The sequence below is a fragment of the Alexandromys fortis genome, unplaced genomic scaffold (assembly GCF_014885135.2).
Source record: "Alexandromys fortis isolate MF-2015 unplaced genomic scaffold, M_Fortis_MF-2015_v1.1 scaffold_54, whole genome shotgun sequence".
In the NCBI taxonomy this organism is placed as follows: domain Eukaryota; kingdom Metazoa; phylum Chordata; class Mammalia; order Rodentia; family Cricetidae; genus Alexandromys; species Alexandromys fortis.
This window is the reverse complement of record NW_026067958.1, coordinates 8,189,388-8,210,264: the sequence shown is the minus strand read 5'-3', so window position 1 is coordinate 8,210,264 and position 20,877 is coordinate 8,189,388. Positions and strand designations below refer to the sequence as shown.

The following is a 20,877-nucleotide window of genomic DNA, read 5'->3' as shown; positions in this document are numbered from 1 at the left end:
AAGGAGTGAGGGGGGAAGGGGAAGAAGAGGAGGAGGAAGAAGAAGCCACAAAAGCTGGTGGACATCCTTCAGATCATCCAATGCATTGACAAATGGGTCGAAACTCAGGGGGCACCTGATTCCCAACTAAAGCTGGCTTTATCCTTGGGGTTTCCCCTCAGATCTGTGAACCAATGCCACGCTTTCCTTAAGGCAGTGTGACTGGGAGGTGAGAGGCATGCAGTCAAGGTTCCCCAGCAATGTGACACAAGTGCTTTAAAGACCACACACACACACACACACACACACACAAACACACACGTGCTGATAATCCAAAAAAGTATCTAATAATAGGCTTCCCATAAAAAAAAAAACAGCCCTACTCATTTGTACAGGAAATAATTCAGCATAAGTACATTTAAAAAATAGTTACATTTTCAGGAAATCATTCTAACTTGATATTATTATAAGTATTGTTATTGCTATTATTATCAAATGTCATCAGCAAATATCTTAATTACAAGTCTCCATGATACCTGCTATGGCTGACATTCTAAAAAAAACATAGAAGATGAAATAAAAATGTTTCTTTGTTTGAGACAGAGTCATGCTGTGTGGCTTAAGATAATCCATGATCCTCCTAATTTAGCCCCTCGAATGACAGAATTAAAGGCATGTGTCCCCAGACCTGAAAAAAAATCAAGTTTTTTTTTTTTTAATGATTGGTCTGACATCAGACAAGACAAAAATAGCTGAGAAAGATGGAGAGCAAAAGTGGTTCCAACAAACAGCCTCGTGCTAATACCTCACAACGATTTCTGCAGAACACAACAAGTTTTTGAATAAATGTTTCATCAAAATAAGAAAACCTGCTGGGGACATCGCTCGGTGATAAGAGTGCTTGCCTGGAGTGTGTGAAGCCCGGGGTTACAATCCCCAAGACTGCAAACAGAGCAAGGGGAAGACTCCATGCCCAGAGCACATCAGGACATCTCTCCATGTTGTTTGTCCTGCTTACGGAATCCGAGGAAACGCTGAAGCTGACCTATTCACTGAAGAAAGCAGCGGGTTCACCACACAGTCAACCTGCAGGTTCACATCTTGGACTCAGTCCCTGGGGCTGAGAAGACAGACATGTGACTGGAACATCGGCTCATGCCATGGTTGATGGAGCCTCTCAGATGGGCAGAAATTCTCAGTAGAAGCATCCTGTGTCAGAACTCTTGTCTGGGCTGCCTTTGCATCCATCACATCCAAACTTACCATGGGGCTGGAGACTGCTCAGTCAGCAAACCTGAGTTCAGATCCCAGCACCCACATTAAACACCAAGATGTGATTACACAGTATCAGTAACACAGATAGCCTGGTCATTAGCGACCTCCAGGATCAGTGAGAGACCTGTCTCAAAAACTAAGGTTGGGAGTAACAGAGGAAGACAGCCAATGTCAACCCCCAGCTGAACATGTACACACAGACCACACAGAGAGAAGGAAAAGCTCACCGTGGTGACTGACTCTGAAACGGACACTAAGCAAGGAGCCCACAGCGTTGGTCCCTGGGTGGCTTTGAACTACCTGCTCCCAGTCAGGATGTCCTCACAACTGTTCTCTGAGGTACAGAGCACACCTGCCCGTAGGTGAGTGGTATTCAGACTTGTTCCTCATGTTTTCTTTCTGTGCATCTCAGAAGGAGATAGAGTTTTCTGGGACCCAGCGGGCAGGTTGTTCAGCAAGTGTGTGCTCATTAAATGAGAAATGCCGTTTCTTTCAGGTCACTGTAAAAGCCATAAGAACTCACTTGGGTCTCAGTAAGCCTCAATCAGCGCTTACGAGGGCACAGGCTTGCTGACATATAAAGAGCCAGGCACTTGCTTCTAAGAAACAAAAAACAGAAACCCTAATCTTTGTAAAGGTAAACACAAAAGCAAGCTAACAAACAAAAAACCAGAAAGCCCTAAGTTTGAGGCAGGCTCAAGGTTGCTCCCCCGGGTGTGGCCGTGCACAGTGGCACACACCTGTGAGGCCAGCACTGCAGATGTAGGGACAAGAGGATTTCTAGGCGGGAGCCAACCAAGGGCTGAGAGCAAGTTCCGAGATCTCTAGGAAGACTGTCACAACAGCAGTTTTTAAAGATTATTTCCCTTTCGTCATAGTTTCCCACTGATATCTACAATTTCTCTTAATTCAGCCGTTCCCTCTCAGCACCGACTTGGAAGGCAGCTTGGTCAGCTTCGGGCCAGTGCCAGCTGGCGTGTGCGTTCCCTTCTGGGAAACTCGCACCAGCCCACCAGCCCTCTACCTATTGTCAGACGGCTCTTCCCTAGAGACCGTATCTTTCCTAAAGACGTGCACCCCAAGTGCATGTCTCCTCCCGGCCAGGGTTCTCTTCATTCATAACCACGGAAGCAGGGAGGGCACAGGCGAGAACACAGGCCTCTCTGTCAGCTGCAGGGGCTCCCTGCCCTGAACAAAGGGCTCACATGAGGCCAGAGGGACACAGACACATTTAATTAGCCAGTGACCTCTGCTAAGGATCTAGACACTAGTGTCCTCAAAGAGGCAGGAGAAGGGGGATTGTCTAAAGGTCCTGGCTCTGCTTGGAGGAACAGTACCCCTAAGTTTGGGGCATTTCTCAGCTTATGTAGGATTCCTGGATGACCAAGAAACTGCCCAAGGTAAAGTTGTGATAACAGCAATGACTTCCCTCTGGGCAGCTGTCTGGTGGGTTCTGAACGGCTTTAGTGCACCGCTAATTCCTGCACCTTCAGGAGAGGCTCCTAGCCTACCAAGTTCACAATGGCTCCTTTAACAGCTGGAGCTGTGGCTTCCAAGTCTGAAGCAGTGCACAGGCCTCTCCTCAGGACCAAGCAGTTTACGGGTGGAGAAGGAGCTCACTAGTAAGCAAGCTCACATTGCACAGGCCTCTCCCCCGGAACAAGTGGTTTACAGGTGGAGAAGGAGCTCACTAGTAAGCAAGCTCACAAGAAATCACAATACAGGATGCTGCTTTCACGAAGAAGCAGTAAATGCACGAGGTGACGAGTGTCAGTTAGCCTGACTTGCTCATTGTGCCTTGCAGATGTGTATGCAAATATCACGTGCACATCCAGAAAGATGCACGATTGCCTGTGTCAACTAAGAAAGCAAAGGTGTTTGTGCAATTTTACGGTAATTCTGAAATGTTTACTCGGTCTCTCACCAGCAAGGGCTCTCTCCTCTCCCACCTCTTTCCTGAGGAGAACATGACCTAATCATAGACAGAAAGTCTTGTCTCAAGCAAATCATTTACTGCTCAAACTGAAACTGAAATTCTCCTCCCGATTATTTGAGAGAAGACAGAAAGGGTTTATTATGGAACACAAACTCCTAAAATAATTTCATCTTGATTGAAAGTATGCAACCACTTACTAATATTCCTCTGGGGATTTAATGATTTGTCGCAAAACGTATCCCAGCCCCGAAGAGGCTCCAGCAACAGGCACAGTACACTTAAGTCAGCACCAGGGAAGGGGAGGCAAGCATGGGCTCTTACCTAAGTGGTCGGTGCCAGTTGCCAGGGGTGCTCTCTCAATTCCAACTAACAGGGTCTCTCTTCTAAGAAGCCCGCCCCAAGCACCAGGCTAGAGGCCACCACCCCATTCCCATCATTCCTCCCAGCATGATACATGAATGAAATGTGTTCCCTAGTTTATCACTCATGCCTGCTCCCTCTCTAAACCAAAGCTCCCTAAAGACAGGACCAAGCTGGCTCTCTGCATCCCTTACACCTCACACAGGGTAGACTGTGCGTGTGAGCAAATAAACACCCCAAGAATACAAATGCTTGCCATGGCCAGTGTCACCACCGTAATGAAAGGAGGAGGACAGACATCCAAAGATTTGTCCTAGGAGGAACTTCCTGACACAAATGATCACCTGCCGGGACAGAAAAGCGGCTTGAGAGGTTCACCTTTCTCTTCTGCTCCTGTTTACTCAAAGTGGGGGTAACTGCTCCCCCACAGCATTGCTGCCAAAACATCTCTCACGGCACCCATAGTGGAGTGTGATAGAGCAATTCTGTCCATTCTGCCAGGACTTGTGAACACACATGCACATGCATGCATGCACAAGCGTGTACACATACACAGAGCGACAGACAGACAGACCAAGACAGAGGAAAGAGAGAATATAAAATCTGGAACAAAAGTTAATGGGGCCATACCCCCAGTAGGGATTGGCATGAAGGTAAAGATGAAGGAGGTGACAGGAGCGGAAGCTGGGTGTTGGGGTGGGGGAGGGGCTGGCTGGAAAACATGACATTGTAGTCCATGCTGAGCCCTGTGCTAGCTTAGGTGCCTACGTCACTGCTCCCTCTACCATCCCTTCACCAACAAGGTAACACCTAACGCCCCAGGACCTGACCTCCTACATCAAAAGTTCTCAGAAGTCCTGGACTGGAGAGGAACACTGGCTTTTAATATAGTTAAAGAAGCTATTTCACAAGATCCGCCTTTGCTATGCGCTAGACCAAAATGCTCCCAGAAGAACTGCTTAACCTATGTTGTGTGCCAGCCCTAGGGGGCTATGCAACAGGACAAAGTAGGAACGAGAACTTTTTAATGACTTATTGATGAGTGTATGTATACATTGCAAATCGATCACATTCTCCAGCTTCACATATTGGTAAATAAATAAAGTATTTTTAAGGGAGTATTTCTCTATTTGCATTTTGCTTAAGGGTGTGTGTGCGCGCGCATGTGTGTATGTGTGCGTGTTTGTGTGTTAGTGTGTGTGTGTGTGTGTGTGTGTGTGTGTGTGCTGCCAGGGATTAAAGCAAGGCATGCACATGCTAGGCAAAGGCAATGCCACTGAGCTAAATCTTCAGCCCCTCTAGGAATCTTTTTGTATAGACAAAATTAAGGTAAACTACATAAATAGTCATAGTCCAAAAGAAAGGATCTTTGTGGCTGGCTGAGTAACGGAGCAGTCTGTGCAAGCCTTGATTGGCAGCTCTATGGCAGAGACACTACAGGCTGCAGGTATTGATGCGTCTGAGCTGGAAGATAACCGTGGATTATGAAAACGACCCCACCCATATAACCCCCAGTGCCCTTCCCAGGGATATGACCATATACTGCTCTTCCCACTTTCCTGTGAGTTTAAACATTTTCAAACTCTCAATAATTTCCAGAAAAATTCCAAAGGAAGAAATAGGAAATCTTTCTAATCCTATGCCATTAATTTTGCATTAAGCTAAGCCACTAGTTCCTATCTCTGCTTGTTCAAAGCTCCCTAGGGCAATGGCAACAACAATGATGACAGCAACAGCAGAGATAAACGCTCCAAACACGCGACTTGACGGATGGACTACAAGGGCTGTCAAAGGGATAACCAGGGCGGGTGTGGCTATTGCCTGGCACTCTAACCCTCAGGAAGCCAAAGCTAAGGCAGGAGACTGGGCCACATAGATCCTACTTCAAAAAGAAACAAGGAAATAACTAAGTGCATTGTCACCAATTTTAATGTGTGTATGTATGTGTGTGACATATTATAACAGAGTCAAAAAGAAAACACAAAACAGTGACATCGGAACCCGAATGTTCTGCCTCTGGAACAAGACCACTGCTTTCTGATGGGCGAATCTTTCTGTGACTGTCTTTGTGAATCTCACTGAAGACGATAATCAGGGGCAAGTACACTTTTACAATTCCCCAGTGGTGAGTATTTTAGGCATTGTGGGCCATATGGGGCTGCTGCACTTTTCCAACTCTGCCACTGTAGCTTGAACAGATAAACGAATGAGGCTGTTTGTCAACACAACTTTATTATCACAAACAGATATCATGCCAAATTTGGCAGGCAAGCTAGTCCAACACACCCCTAACTACAAAGGACACATTAATGATATTCCAACACATTTAAGGGTTTTCCTCAGAATTTAGCAGTCTTCATCTTTAAATAGTTTAGAAAAAGTTAGACTTCACCGGGCGGTGGTGGCGCACGCCTTTAATCCCAGCACTCGGGAGGCAGAGGCAGGCGGATCTCTGTGAGTTCGAGACCAGCCTAGTCTACAAGAGCTAGTTCCAGGACAGGCTCCAAAACCACAGAGAAACCCTGTCTTGAAAAACCAAAAAAAAAAAAAAAAAAGTTAGACTTAACAATGCCAAGCAGAATTCTTTACTTCAAGGCCTCTTGACGCACTTTATGTGTTTACAAGCTTCTAAAATCAAAACCCCCAAGGTTACAAGCTTCTAAAATCAAAACGCCCAAGGTATATGATGCACCAGATCGTCTGAATGCATGGCGGGGCAACTAGTAATATTTCAATTTGGGGAGGTCGACTGGGCAACAGTGTTGCAAGGGAATGCCTACACTGAGGAGTAAAGGCCAACCACAGTGAAGTTATTCACCCAAGGCTGATGGAGGTGGGTCTTGTAATAATAAAGAAACTGCCTCGGCCCTCATAGGACAGAAAATTAGGTAGGCGGAGTAGACAGAAGAGAATGCTGGGAAGAAGAAGCTGAGTGAGGAGTCGCCATGATGCTCCCACTCCAGACAGACGCAGGTTAAGATCCTCTCTGGTAAGCCAGCTCATGGGCTACACAGAATATTAGAAATGGGTTAGAACAATATGTAAGAGCTAGCCAATAAGAAACTGGACCCAGCCAGGCCAGGCAGTGTTTGAAAGAATACAGTTTCCGTGTAATTATTTCGGGCATAAGCTAGCCATGTGGGCGGCCGGGTGCCGGGGACGCAGCCCTGCCGCTCCTATTTCAACACAAGGCTGTGCAGCAGACGGTGTCAGAAGGACAAGTTAAGTAAGAACTAGACGATCCAATGCCTCCTGCAGCACTGCACTGTGCTCCCTCCCCCGCCACCCCTTCCTAAGGGCTTTCGGGGACACACTCTGACATAAGACTAGGGGGTCTGCATGTTGTGTTTTTCTTCATAAAACAGGCAACATTTGATGGACTAGATGCCACCTCTGTGTCTACTCCATACTAGATACTCTACTAGATACTCTGTGTCTAAAGTGGGAATAGGGGGTGGAGAAAAATCTTCCCAAGTCTCTAGACCCACTGAGGTGACTAAGCAGACTTCTGCTCCCTGTAAGTTTAGTTCTATCTGAGCAAACAATAGCAGACAGCATGGAGCAAGCAACTGGGAAGTGAAAGAGCACTGATGGGATTGGGGGAGGTCTCTGCGGGTAAAGGGCTTACCATGCAAGCATGAGGACCTGTGTTCAAATCCCCACCACACACATAAAAGCTGGATATGGCAGCCTCTGCCTGTAAGCACTAGGGGTGGGGGATGCAGAAACAGGAGGATGCCAGGGATCTCTTGCCAGAGTATAGCTGAATGAGAGAACTCCCGGTGAGCAAGAGTGAAGATTAACTAAGGAAGACACTTGTCCTTGACCTCTGCCCCCTCACAACGTATGTGCGCACACACACACAAACACATAATGTACACACATACCACCACACACACAAACACTGGAGAGCATAAAGGACAAACTAAAAGGCACAAGAACCCTAAGGGCTAAGTGAGCATTCCCCCATTTCAGGTAAAATTCATACTTTAAAATGTGAAGCAAAGTAATGTATTTCCAAATAAATAAATTTTCTAATATAAACTGAATTTTTGAGCTGATAAGGGGGTGTAGAGGGTCCATACAAGATGAGATGAAACAGTATCCACTTAGCCATGCTGAATACAACATTCTAGTTCATAAGGTGGTTTGTGAATTTCAGAATAGCCTCCTATATCATTTTCTTCTCAACACACTTAACAAACTCTCCATTTCCCCCACTTATGGGTGGACTTTCACAACCTGTAATTATTAATAGAAGTGAAGATCTAAAAACTCCGTAGCCCGCTCAGCCAGAGGCAGCTTCCCCACCCCTCACGCTGGAGGGAAGGGAGTGGTGAAAAGAAAAGCCCCGTGGCTACAGGACTCTCACCAAGGAAGTGCTGCCATGGTCACAGCAAGGGCAACTGTGATGGGCGGGCACACCCCGAGTGGCCTCCTTAGGTGGGCAGAATGGCCTAAGGTCCAACTTGTCCCAACGCTCCTGGCAGTGGGTGGCTGTCCAGCCCCTGAGGAACAGTCAGGAACATGCTAGACACCACTTATGCTATTTCTTTCTGAACAGAGAGGAAGGAAACAGCTGCAGAACCGGGAGAGAGAGAGAGAGAGAGAGAGAGAGAGAGAGAGAGAGAGAGAGAGAGAGACTGCCTAGGTACTGGCAGAGATCCCAAAGGTTGAGATGCAAAAGCATTGCAAGATCAGAAATAACCGTATCTTGGGTCATAGTTTCCTTATATTTTAAGGTGGAAAAAAACTAAATTAAGTGAGTTATATGGGAAACCACAAAGCTTACCAAAGTGCAACAGGGCATCCGATTAAGGCCAGTGCTCTGCTAACAGACTCTCAGGAGGTACTCCGGTTATAACAAACTGTCAGGAGGTATTGGGGTACAGTAGACTGTCAGGAGGTACTGGGGTGCAGTAGACTGTCAGGAGATATTGGGGTACAGTAGGCTGTCAGGAGGTACTGGGGTTATAATAAACTGTCAGGAGGTATTGGAGATACTAAACTACCAACCAAGCACTTTATAGATTTATGTACTTCATAATGCATCAGAAAGCATAATAGGTTTATAAAATGATAATATTTCCCAAATTACTGCAAAAGATTTTTTGTCAATATGATAATAATAATAATAAAAGTATAGTAGTTAAGAAAAAGCTGGGACAATTTATACAAAAGTTGTGGAAGTTAAAAAAAAAATGACTTAACACTTGACCCAAACTTTCTGCACAAAAAGAGCTGTCTAGAACCTAAAAGGTTAGGAAGCCAGTGACAACGCCACAATTCAATACAATATGAACTCTTAGAAAGAAAGAAGGAAGAGAAGAAGGGAGGTGATTGATTGCTACCCACGGGCCATTCTGATCAGATGTTTTACCTCTGGGGGCCTTGATGCTGTTTTCTCTGTGAAAGGGGATATCCATTTTGCTGTTTTGGTTACTTTTCTGTGGGGGGAAAAAAAACACCACAAGCAAGGCAACTTCTAAAAGGAGGTGTTTATTTGGCGCTTATGGTTCCAGAGGATTGGTGTCCACAAGGCCAAGTGGAGGCAGCAGGTAGCAGACCTGGGAGCTGGAACTGGAAGCTGAGAGCTGAGGGCTCACATCTTGATCACAGACGAGAAGCCAAGAGAGAACCCTAGAAATGGTACAAGTGTTTAACTCTCAAAGCCAGCCTCCAGTGAAGTACCTTCCAGGCCATACCTCATGAGCCTCAACAAATAGAGCCACCAACTGGGGACCAAGTTTTCAAATGCCAGAGACTGTGGGAGACAGTTATCATTCAAACCAACACACAACACCACTAAATACATCACAAGAAGATTATGAAAAATGCGAGCAGAGTTCTTTGTACATAAACAACATAAAAGTATTTTACAAACATAAAATACAAAATAGATAAAAGTATTTGGTCAGGAAAATACATTTAAAAAGCCATCTGAGATTTAAACTTGATATTTCAAAAGAGAAGGAGAGGAACAAGTCTCTACACACGAAACTTCTGAAGAGCTTTTGTGTTGTCCTGGCCCTTCTCCCTATGCCGAACTTTTACAGAACACGGGCTCTGCAGGCATACTCATTCTCACATGTACTTAGGGATGGTAATGGACCCACCAAGCCTACCAGCGATGGGCTGAGAGTGCCCGATGCCACAGCTCATTAATGTGCTCATTTGTTTCCAGAATCCAAAACAAAGGAAAAACCATTCTGAAAAGATGAAACAGAGCAGCCACTGTTGGGTAAACTATAAGCAACCCATGTGAATTTGGCAACCAAACAGGATTTAAAAACTCTGGGAGGAGAGCCAGTGAGATGACTCAGTGGGTAAAGACACTTGCCTCTAGGTCTGACGACCTGAGTTCCATCTCTGGGGCACACACGGTTCCCCCCAGTTGTTCTCGGACTTCTACACAGGCTCTGTGGCATCTGTGGAATCCCCACCCCATAAATAAATAAACTGTAAAAAAAAAAGTCTCCCTTTGAGAGGGGAAGAAAGATTGAGTGAAGACCATGCAGACACAGCACTGCTCTTGGTCAAGGCTTCGTCCAGCTCAATGTTTCCCAACCTCCTAATGCTGCAGTTCCACATGTTGTGGTGTCCCCAGCCATAAGATTATTTAGATACTACTTCATAACTATAATTTTGCTACTGTTATGACTAATAATGTAAACATCTGATATGCAGGAGATCTGATATGCGGCCCTGAAGGGTTTGAGACCCACAGGTTGAGAACCAATATCTAGTTGAGCTGGAAACTGGGGAAGAAAGAAAGCTCTGGAGTGCTTCTGTCTGGCCTGAACGAGCATCTGCTCAGAAGTCAAAGTGAGCTCTCCATAGTAAGCTTACAGAATTCTGTAAAGTATGTGTGTGTGTGTGTCTGTGTGTGTCTGTCTGTGTGTCTGTGTGTCTCTGTGTGTGTGGTAGGGAGCTACAAGCATGATGGTAGGAAACTGAGATATTACATCTTCAACTGAACACACGAAGCAAAGAGCTGACTAGAATTGGGGCAAGGCAATGCTCAAAGCCTACCCTCCATGGCATACTTCCTCCAGCAAGGCCACACCTCCTAAACCTCTCCAAGCAGCACCACCAAGTGGGGACCAAGTGTGAATTCCTGAGTCTGTGGGGAACATCTCGCATTTAGGCCTGCTTAAGATGGAACCGATTTTTACATAGAAGAAAATAAAGACTTCCTCCAGCGCTCTAGGAACTAAGAACAGGAAAAGCACCATTCTGTGAAAAGTTTCGCTTGTTTTTTTGGCACAGAGATGTTAGGTTTATGTATATAATCAACTAAAACATTCATAACCCTGCAGTTTTCTTGTTATGCATGTTTTTCATTTTCCTGGGAATTCAATGTCAGAAGTGTATTGTGATGAATGGTTTTCAAAAGATGATTAAATAATTTTGGGTTCAGTATGAAGCATGTGGGCTAAGAGGTGGGGGGGATGAGTTCAGTTCCAACGTTTCCCACCAAATCCGTTCTCAGGAGCAGAATGGACACGGTCTACCAATGCTTACAGGATGTCCCGTCTACACTTGTTCTTCACTCTCGTGATCAGATCACTCACTTTTCCCCAGGAATCTAAGTCCTTAGTTCTATACACAGAACTTTTAGACTTGAAATCCATGAACAAAAACCGTAGTCTCTGGAAAAAGTTACATTAACTCCAAATTTTCAACTATGATGTTTTCTCATTAGAACCCAACCCAACCTACACCCTGGCAAGAGCTAATAGCACAGGACAGAACATTCTATACCATTCTGGCAGCAAGGACCAGACAGTCACACACTTTCATCAGTATGTATACACACACACTTGTATACACATGTCCTCTGCACTGGTGTGCACATGTGCCTGCACGTTCAGCATGTGTGCCCTGTATTGGTGTGCACTTGGGCATTCTGTACTGATATGCACAGTGTGTCCTGCATTAGCATGTACACACTTGTCCTGATAATTATGTTCTGTTCAACAAAGGGCCCATTTACACTGCAGAGATCTTAAGCATGGAAGCCACCTAGGCAGAAACTAGAGACAACTGGTTGTAATGTACAACACCCAGAAAAGAGGCAAAGAGGTGTAAGCTGCCCTCTGTCCTGGAAGGCAGGAAAGCTGGGAGCATGCTGCTGCAGCACTCAGCAAAGGGAAAATGGGTCTCTTTACAAACACAGTTGGCAGAAATCTGAACACAGAGAACGCTGTGAGGACACTCACTGAGACAGATCTGCATGGTGTGTTCCTTACACCGCAGGGAGGGGCTCTTTAAATCACTACTGAATATCCTTTACACAAGTGCCTCCAGACTTAGATTATCCTCCACAACAAACAGCTGTGGGGAAGGGGTCAAAGTGGGACAAGTACACACAAGAGTATACTGATAGAACCCATAACTCACGACCCTGGATCTGGGGTCAAACCAAGATTGTCTTCTTATTTCATCTCTTCAGAGGCGCTGGGTCACAAAGGCTTGTGCTTAGAGAGCCTCAGGTGTTTACAGCACCCTGCCTATTAGCCTATTATCCTCTGGAATGGACCCTCCCCCCAGCACCTATGCAGCCTCCGTGTGCACAGGAGCCCTGACTGAAAGCTCTGTGAGCTGTATTCTCAACACCAGGAAAGTACACACACACTTCAGAAAGAGTAGTTTAGGTTCTGGGCAGGGAGAAGTTATTCCTGAGATCCTCAGCAACACGTAATCACAGAGCAAGGCAAGGACATCCAACAGCCAGGGACACCCTTCCCAAGATGCCTTCATTAGGATCAGTCTGATAAGGATTTCTAAGATTCACTTTGCAGCACAGGATCCTGGCCTCACCGTCAGAGCTCAGGGATACCCAAGGACAAAAGGCCCCAGGACAACCACATAAGACCAATCTTCTGTGACTTACACACAACTCAGTCAGGCAACAAGGCACAAACTGTGTCCAAAGATTCTCCAGCAATATAATTTGAAAGGGGTGGAGCTGGAGCACAAATTAATTCTGCACTGCACGTACAATTTCCATTTGCAATCGGAAGGTATTCCAAAACAAGCATACATTTCAATTGCTCTCAGGTGCTGCCATGAGGAAGGAAAGCCAAAATAAATTCCAAACAATCTTCCCCAAAGTTCAAGCCTTTAGAAGGCCTGACCTGACCAGTTTCTTAACTGGTATTTCCATACTTCAATTCCAAAGAACCTTTTCTAAAGGCAGAAGTTGCCTGGAAACAAAAGCATTCAAAGCATCCTCTAGGCTAAAGGGAGGGGACAGCCAAAGGGAACTAACTCAGAACAAAGAGATAAATTTGCAAATTGTTGTAAAGACAAAGAGAAAAGAATTAGGAGGCTGGGTCCAAAAGGGGGTAAGAAAGAGCAAAGCAGCCTAAAAGACTTGAAGCCCTGTTCCTGGAAACCCAGGGGCCGCTGCTGGGGTCAGGGTGGTGGGGACTTCCTCCCACTCAGAGCAGGCTGGATAGTGGGGGTTGCAATTGAATACCAATGACAGGTGGCAGAAGGGCATCCAAGGGAAACCTGTCTAGAGGTTTCCCTAAGACACTTGAAACCCGGAGCTGCCAGAAGGTGGCCAGTTGGGTGACAGCAGCAGACCAGGACAGGACCGGCAGAATGGCAGCCACAAGAAAGAGGTCCATCCAGGGCTGAGGGAGAGCTATCCCAGTATGCAGACAGAGCAAGCCCCAGGCTGCTGAGGAGGGGCTCTGTGACTGCACCTCAGAGTCTGTCACCTTCAAGCTACAGGAAAGAAATGAAAGAAATGGGTGCTGTTTCCAAGCCCTGAGCAGCATGAGGTAGAAGGGAGAACATGTCCCTCCAAGGGAGAAACAGGTTTACTTCCCAAGGGTTCTTCTGTGAGAAGGATTGGCCAGGTCACTTCTGCTATTGTTAATTAAGTTTTGTAAGATATATTTTTATTGTCTTTAATCACATGTAGGTGTGTGTGTGTGTGTGTGCACGCATGCGCGTGGGTATATATATGTGTCTTCAGAAAATCTACAGCATCCAAACCACTGAACAGAAATAAACCATTCTATGCTATAGATGTGGAGTCATCTCTGAAAGATGTTGACCTGGCTGAGAAAGGAAAATGAGTCCAGGAACCATAATAGGTCTTTGTATGCACACAGAGATATACACACCCGTGTGTGTGTGTGTGTGTGTGCGCGCGCGCGCGCGCGCGCGCAAGCATACATGCACATGTAACAGAAAGGAGGACTGTGTACCTTAGGAAATAATATTTATGGATAGCTTTTTGTCAAGAGAATAATGGCTATGCAAAAGGTATAATAAAAGGATCTATTCCAGGAAAAGTGTTCAAGATCTGGGCAGGACCACTATGGTCAGGACAAGCACAAGGAAGCTCAGAAGCCAAAACCAGATTAAAGTTCTTCTGTGGAGTTGACCCTTCCAACTCCCAGCTAGGCATGGGCTGAATTTGGAGTCAGGAGATTCGTGTAGTGCTACCCTCAGTTTCTTCTGTGACAAGAGACACTTGCTCATCAGCCCTAAAGACCAGGCTGGACATCCTTGATAGCCCAAAGTGAAAATAACAAGAAAACCAACCAAAAAATTGAAGTAGTATAAAAACCTCTGGGCTCTGTTCAAGCAGATGAAGTACAAAGTGTGTGCGTATGTTAAGGGGGCCATTGAGGGACGGATGAAGAACTGAGAAGATCTTCATCCCTCAGTGATAACTCAGTGATAACAGACAAATCCTATAGAGGGACTAGGAGCCAGGGGGCTCGAGACCCATGCATTTTATAACTTCTCACAGAGCAAAGGAGACAGAGGCCAAGTGCAGTCCAACAGAGACTGTAACTTACACTGTGGCTTTGAAGGGCCATCAACTCACAGTTTGCATTAATGAAGATGGTTGTTTCAGGACCCTGGGCAAGCGCTAGCAGGCATGGAGACTCAGGTGGTGACAAGTGTCTCCCCAACAACAAGAGGCATTCCCTTCTTAGTACAGGTTTTCTTTTTCAAATATAATAGTTCTATTAATTCTTTGAGAACCACATACAATGTGTGCTAATAATATCCACCTCTCAAGCAGTGGCTCTCAACCTGTGGGTCACATACCAGATACCCTGCCATATCTGATGTTTACATTATGATTTAGAACACTAGAAAAATTACAGTTATGAAGGAGCAACGAAATAATTTTATGGTTGGGTCACCACAACATGAAGAACTGTATTAAAGGGTCACAGCATTAGGAAAGCTGAGAGCCACTGCACTAGAACAATGTATAGAGTTAAGCCAGATACATATAGCACAGGTTTGTTTTTGTTTTGTTTTGTTTTGTTGTTTTTGAGACAGGATTTCTCTGTAGCTTTGAAGCCAGTCCTGGAACCAGCTCTTGTAGACGAGGCTGGCCTAGAATTCACAGAGATCCTCCTGCCTCCGCCTCCCACGTGCTGGGATTAAAGGTCTGCACCACCACTGCCTGGCTATGGCACGGTTTTTTAAAACATATAATTTTACTCCTAGATTTAACACTTTATTAGTTGATGAAATATAAATCAGATGTTGTTTTAAGTGTGAGAAAACTATACCTACTAGTTATCCCTTAAAATTAATTTGAAGGGCTGGAGAGATGGTTCAGCAAGTAGGAGTGTATACTGTTCTTTGAGGGGACACCAGTTTAGTTCCCAGCACCCATGTAGGGAGCTCATATTCACCTGCAACTCCAGTTTCACAATATCTGATGACCTCTTTAGACCTCTGGGAGCACCTACATGCCCATATATAGACATATACAATAATTGAAAAGAATATTGAAATAATTTTTTAAAAAGTTATTTAGACAAAAGAAAAATAAAGTTGTGACATTGCTCTTAAGACTCAGCTTGACAGGCTCCAGGGAATCTAACACCCTCTTCTGTCTTTCTTGGGCTCCTGCATTCAAGTGTGCATACCAATACGACATGTATGCATGTGTGCATGCGCAGACACACACACATACACACATACTTACAAAAGAAAATGTTTAAAACAATTACCTTGAAAAGAAAAGTTGTGCCATTTGTTTTGAAATCTTGTCCTGACAAACCCTAACTCTGTCTGGAACACCGCTGATGTTGCAGAGACACGTGAGACCACTTAAAAGGCTGTAGGTTAACAATGCTTCCAGGATTTTAACCTCCCCATTACTGGACAAAAGCAGTAAATGGAACTTCAGTGGTCCAGCAGCTGGCAAGTTCTCTCCCTTATGCAAAAATGTGGTGGAACAGCTGGGGAATGCAAGCGGCTTTGGAACAGGCTGCTATGTGATTCAAAATAACACTGCCTGTTCATCATCCCCATAAAGGAAGCAACAGCGCAGGGTGGGCCTGGCGCATGTCCTGCAGCTGCTTCAGGCTGCACACTGGGGCACAAGTGGCTACAAATGGAGCTAAAGGCACAAAGCTTCAGGGAGGGAAAAGCCAGTTATAGGGTCAGCTCATTTTCCAGGGTGGGAGGGCTAAACTCCATGCCCATATGTGGGATCTGCACAGTGACAGAGCCTCTGTCTCCCAGCTACACCAAAAACAGCCACGCCAAAGCTGCGAATGGCGTGACAGAACCGCCAAAATTTCAACTTGTTTTTAAAAGATAAAGGTGCAAAATCCAGAAGAGAGGGAGAGGAGTGGCGAGCAGACAGAATAGTTCTCCATTTAGGGTTATGAAGCTGAAAACTCTCCCAGGGTTTTCTCATGTAGAATGGACACCCTGGCTGCTCTGTGTTTCTTCAGCTTTACCACTGTGTGTCTTCTTCCAGCAGCTTCTAAAAGCACAGCAATTTTCAGGTCCTACAGTCCACCAAGCTTGAGAAAACATGGCTGAACAACAAGGAGAGCTCCGCTCCCCTTCCTCCCCGGCCTCTTACAGACTCAGCAAACAGCAGCATTCTCCAAGTAAAATGGTCCTCTTTCCAAGACTGCGAGGCACAGTTCACAGAAGCAGACTCTCTTTTCTTTAGTATTATAGATGGCTCATTAATTGGACAAAAAAGAAATGGATACTTACTTCCTTTTCCCAGTTCAGTTTTAAGGTCTTTTTTTTTCAGTCTTGTCTTGGTGGTAATTTGGACACTGGCTTTAAATCTAAAGGAAAGGGAAATGACTGGAAAGCTAGCCACAAAATTACCCAGTGGCGCAGCCAGGAGGAAAGCCTCATAGTTCCGGAGGCCCTTGCAAATTCCTCCTGCAAGTGGACAAAGTTTCCATCACCAACAACCCCCCCCCCAACCTCGCAGCTTGCTGACGAAGAGAAATTCCTCAGTGCACAATACTGAAAACCTGACAAAGCGGGGTGGGATGAGGCCGAGCAAGCTGTTGCTTGTCTCCGTCTTCAGCTGTCTAGACGCCACACGGGAGGAAGGACCTCACTGGTTGGTTGAGCAGCTACTATGTGCTGGGTACCATGCCAAGAATCTTACATACATTATCTAATTTTATCCTTGTAGCTGGAAATCAGGCTAGACTACTATTATCTCAATCTTAAAGGAGGAAAATGAAGCTCCGAGAGGTTGCACAATTGGCTAAGGCAACATTAGAGGCAGATAATGTTAGTGTTAGCCCGAGGCCAGCCACTTTGACCCCACAGGTCCCCATGGCTGGCACAACACTAAGACAATCTGAACCCCAGTGTGTCATGCTAGAGTCACACACCTCTCTTTTTAAAGCCACACATTTCAGCAGCATTCGGGTCACACGGAAGCCCCTGTCTTAAACATGAGCTTAGCGTTCCTAGAACCACACAGACAGTATATTCTTAGGTCTGTAAGAGAAACTGCTGGGGGGAGGGTCATTACAAATTCCTCAGGAAAAGCAACTTCCAAAGCAGCTCTCATTAAATTTAACACACACTTTCAGCCCTGTGGCCGTGTCACATAGGGTGGGGCCTGGCTGTCTCATGCTGAGGATAATTCCCCCGCCCCAGGTCCACCTGTGAGGAAAGCACAGGCAGTGGTGACTCCTCTCAGGGGACTGCCCTGTAATTCTACAGGACGGTTCTTGGTTTTCGGTTTTTTTTTTTTTAAGATTTAATTCTTCCACGTTCCTTAAACTTCACAAAAAGTTGGTGTCACTCGAGTGGTGGCATTAACAGAAGAAGTCTAAAATCCAACTAGATCAAATGTGTCCAGGATTACAGCACGGACTCAATAATCTACCAAAAAAAAAAGTCATGCCTGAAACCCCAGCACTCAGAAGACTGAGTCAGAGGCGCTGCCCTGAGTTCCGACAGTCTGAGCTACAGCGTGAAACCCTCTCTCAAAACAACAAAACCAAACCAAGCAGAATCTCTTTACAAACAGCCTTTTCTGCAACAGCAAGCATCCAGCACCCCTTCTGGAGAAGGACCGACCTCTAGTGGACCTTTTGGCTCTTTAAGTTGAGTTTCCAGAGCCCACCCTCTGAAGGAGGCAGTGAGATGCAAAGCAGAATCAGAGGGATTTTCCTAAGTACCAAGTGCGTCATCAAAGCCAGCCAGCCCTGCGCTTACTGCAGCAGGCTGTGGCGAGGCTGGGCTGAGAGATGTGTCAAGGTGACTTAGGTTCTAACACTGGGGCTGAGGGCACCTACCAGCAGAGTGTGGCTGTCTGGCTTTCTTGTAAGCAACATTTCTTCCCCTCAGGTCCCGGTCCTGAGACACACAGGGAAGCCTCCCCTGTGATCCATCGGCGTGACAATAATCGTGCCTGTGCTAGAGACTGTAGTGGACAACTTGAGATGGAGACGGAGTGGTAGAAACCAAGTGGCCCCTTCCCTTCGACGGTACCGCAACTGCGATAAACTGACTTCAACAGGTCTGCAAGTCCTACACGGCAGGCCCTTAAACCTGCACCGGACCCATACCGTGGCTCGAGACTCGGAATTTCTTCTGTTACTGTTCACAGTAATACAATCAACACTTTCTGGGGCTCCACTTTCTAGAAGCAGGGGCTACCGACTGTCACCCATGCTAAGCCCCGCCCCTGGGGAGCCGGCGCGCAGACATCATGGGGAGGGTCATGGGGAGGCGGTTGCAGCGGTCGCCCAGCGGCCAGTTCAAACCCGGGCAAGCCCTACGAAGGCGCGTCCCAGGGCGCAGGAGCCCAGGCAATCCCCGGCGACTGGAGAAAAGGAGACCGCGAAATTGGAATTGTGTTCGCTTGTGCACCCTGGCCCAGGAGCCCTCCTTCCCGCCCCTCCTCTCACCTAACAGCCCCGAAACTCCAAAATCCAAACACTGTCGGACCTCCCCTCAGGGGCAGCGGGACGGAAGTGAGTGGAAGCGGCAGCCTCACGGTGCCTTTGTTACCGTCCGGGACCCCGCGAGCTAAAACAGCATCCGGTGGTAGCGGCCTGTGGACCCGCCGCCCGTCCAGGCTGCTGTCTTCCGGGTTCCAGCCTCGCCCCGGCAGAGCTGCGGGTAGCCCTGAAACCGACCCCGTACCCCCGCCTGGGGAGGTACACAGCGGCATCCCGAGACAGCCGTCCTTGGCCCAGTGCTGCCTCAGAGCTCCGGGTCACTCCTCACCTTGCCCAGACTCTCCGCGCGCGCCTCCTAGACACTTTCACAGCCTCCCGCGGCACAGCAGCCCCACAGTCCCGACCAGTGTCTCTCCGGCTACTCGCCGCCTCTTTGCAACTGAGCCGGGCTCACCCACCCCACCCCCGCCGCTGGATGATTCACAGCGCTCCTTACCTGGAGCTTCGCAAATCCCCTCCCCTCCACTGGCCCGGGCGGTGTTCAGGAGCTGGCGCCCTCTGCCGGGCCACCAGGAGCAGCCCCGCAGGCCACTCAGAGCAGGGACACCCCTTTCAGAGCGCAGGGACGGTCTGATCCAGATCCTAAAAGCTGTGCCCGCGCCCCAACAGGCACGAAAGGCCAAAGTTACTCCCTTGCAGACCAAGTGGCGCAGTTCTGTCACCAGCCCCCTCCCCCGCCCCGCGCCCTCATCCACAATACGCACGTGCAGTTTTTAAAACACTGGAAGAGCAGCGTTTATAGTGTTCAAACTAAGTTTGTGCCCCTAGTCTCAGTGCCTCTCCTATGCCTGGACTGAAGGGACGTAAAGAAAGGACGGGAGTCTGTGACACCAGGGTCTCCCTGTAGGAAGAGGCTTCCGGGGAGCTCCAGGTTCGGTGGCATCCGCCGGGCTTGGGGTGCTGGGTCGGGTCGCCTGTGAACGCCAGGCTGGGGGTGTGGCTACATGCTGCCTCGCTCTGCTCTCTCGGCGAGGTAAACACACTTCGGATGCTTACCTCTCAGCCTCCCGCAGGTCCACAGTGCAACTTAAGGGTCCGGTTGAGAGAACATCTCGGCGCGAGGGCCTGGTCCAGACCAGAAGAACGTCCTCTGGGACCCCAACTTCCCGACCCTACTCACCCTCTCTTAGCTTCTGCGCAGCTGCTTTCGCCCACCTGCCGCTCGGCGCCTGCAACAAGGTCTCCGTGGTCCGGGGTACGCACAATCGCGCTGAACCCCAGGTCCGCAGCACAGTCCTCAGCCCGGGCTCGCTCTCTAGGAGGCCGCGGGCAGAGTCTGCACCGCTTCGGATGGTCTCAGTGTCTGGAAGAGAGTAATCTGCGGGCTCAGAACTGACCTAGCGGCTCCTTCCCGGACAGCCGGTGCACGAATCTCGCGCGGCGGGCGAGAGCCGGGTATTAATTGTGGGGCCCCCGGGTGTCCGCCGCCTGGCGCTCTGAGTGGCTCAGATGGCGCGCCAGGCCAGCGGAGCTTGTGCGACCCACCCCCTCGGCGCGCTCCCGCCCAGTCCGGGCCCGGGGACGCGCCCCGCGCACGCGCCCCGCCGCTCCTGGGCTCATCCGCCCTAGGCTCTATTTACCCGAAGCTTCCGGGAGTCAGAGACGCTGCTCACCTCTGAGTCCCCAAGCGACTGGCATGAGCTTCCAGCGGTTCTAGTGATAGGACCTGGCAACCCAAGTGAACGTTGCAGCCTGTAGCGCACCGGGCTGGTTGCCAAGGAGACCGACCTTGCTAGGACACTCACATCTGTGCAAAGTCCAGTCTCACCACTGCCGCCGCCACCACTACCACCGACTCCAGGGGAACTTACCTATACTCATTGCTGGAGCTCTCGAATCCATTAACACAAGACTTCAAACCTTTGCCACTCAAGTTGCAGGTGGGGCCAGGCACTTTGCATTTCTCACAAGCTCTGAGGTGATGCTGAGTTCAAGTTTGTGGAAACGCTGTGTGAAGAGCAGAGCGACAGAGACATCTATCTAAGGAAAAACATTACGTTTCTGTTTGAGCAGTGTTAGAACTGAACTTCCTTCCAGTTCCTGCTAGCTTACTCAGGGTGTTCAGTTCTTATTTTCCCCCCTCTGGAG

General features: G+C 47.8%; 1 protein-coding gene across 10 annotated transcripts in view; it reads right to left on the bottom strand.

Moving 5' to 3' along the window:
• Svil (supervillin) overlaps positions 1–20,336 on the bottom strand; it is a 194,451-nt gene extending 174,115 nt beyond the window's left edge. For 2 of the 10 annotated variants that reach the window (XM_050152510.1, XM_050152517.1), the window contains exon 1: positions 19,910–20,336. The gene's annotated coding sequence lies outside the window, so the exon portion shown is untranslated. Of the gene's footprint in view, positions 1–19,057; positions 19,188–19,225; positions 19,351–19,785 lie in introns of those variants that run through there. The other 8 variants (XM_050152512.1, XM_050152516.1, XM_050152518.1 and 5 more) reach the window with 8 other exon arrangements.
• Positions 20,337–20,877: the final 541 nt, after the last annotated feature.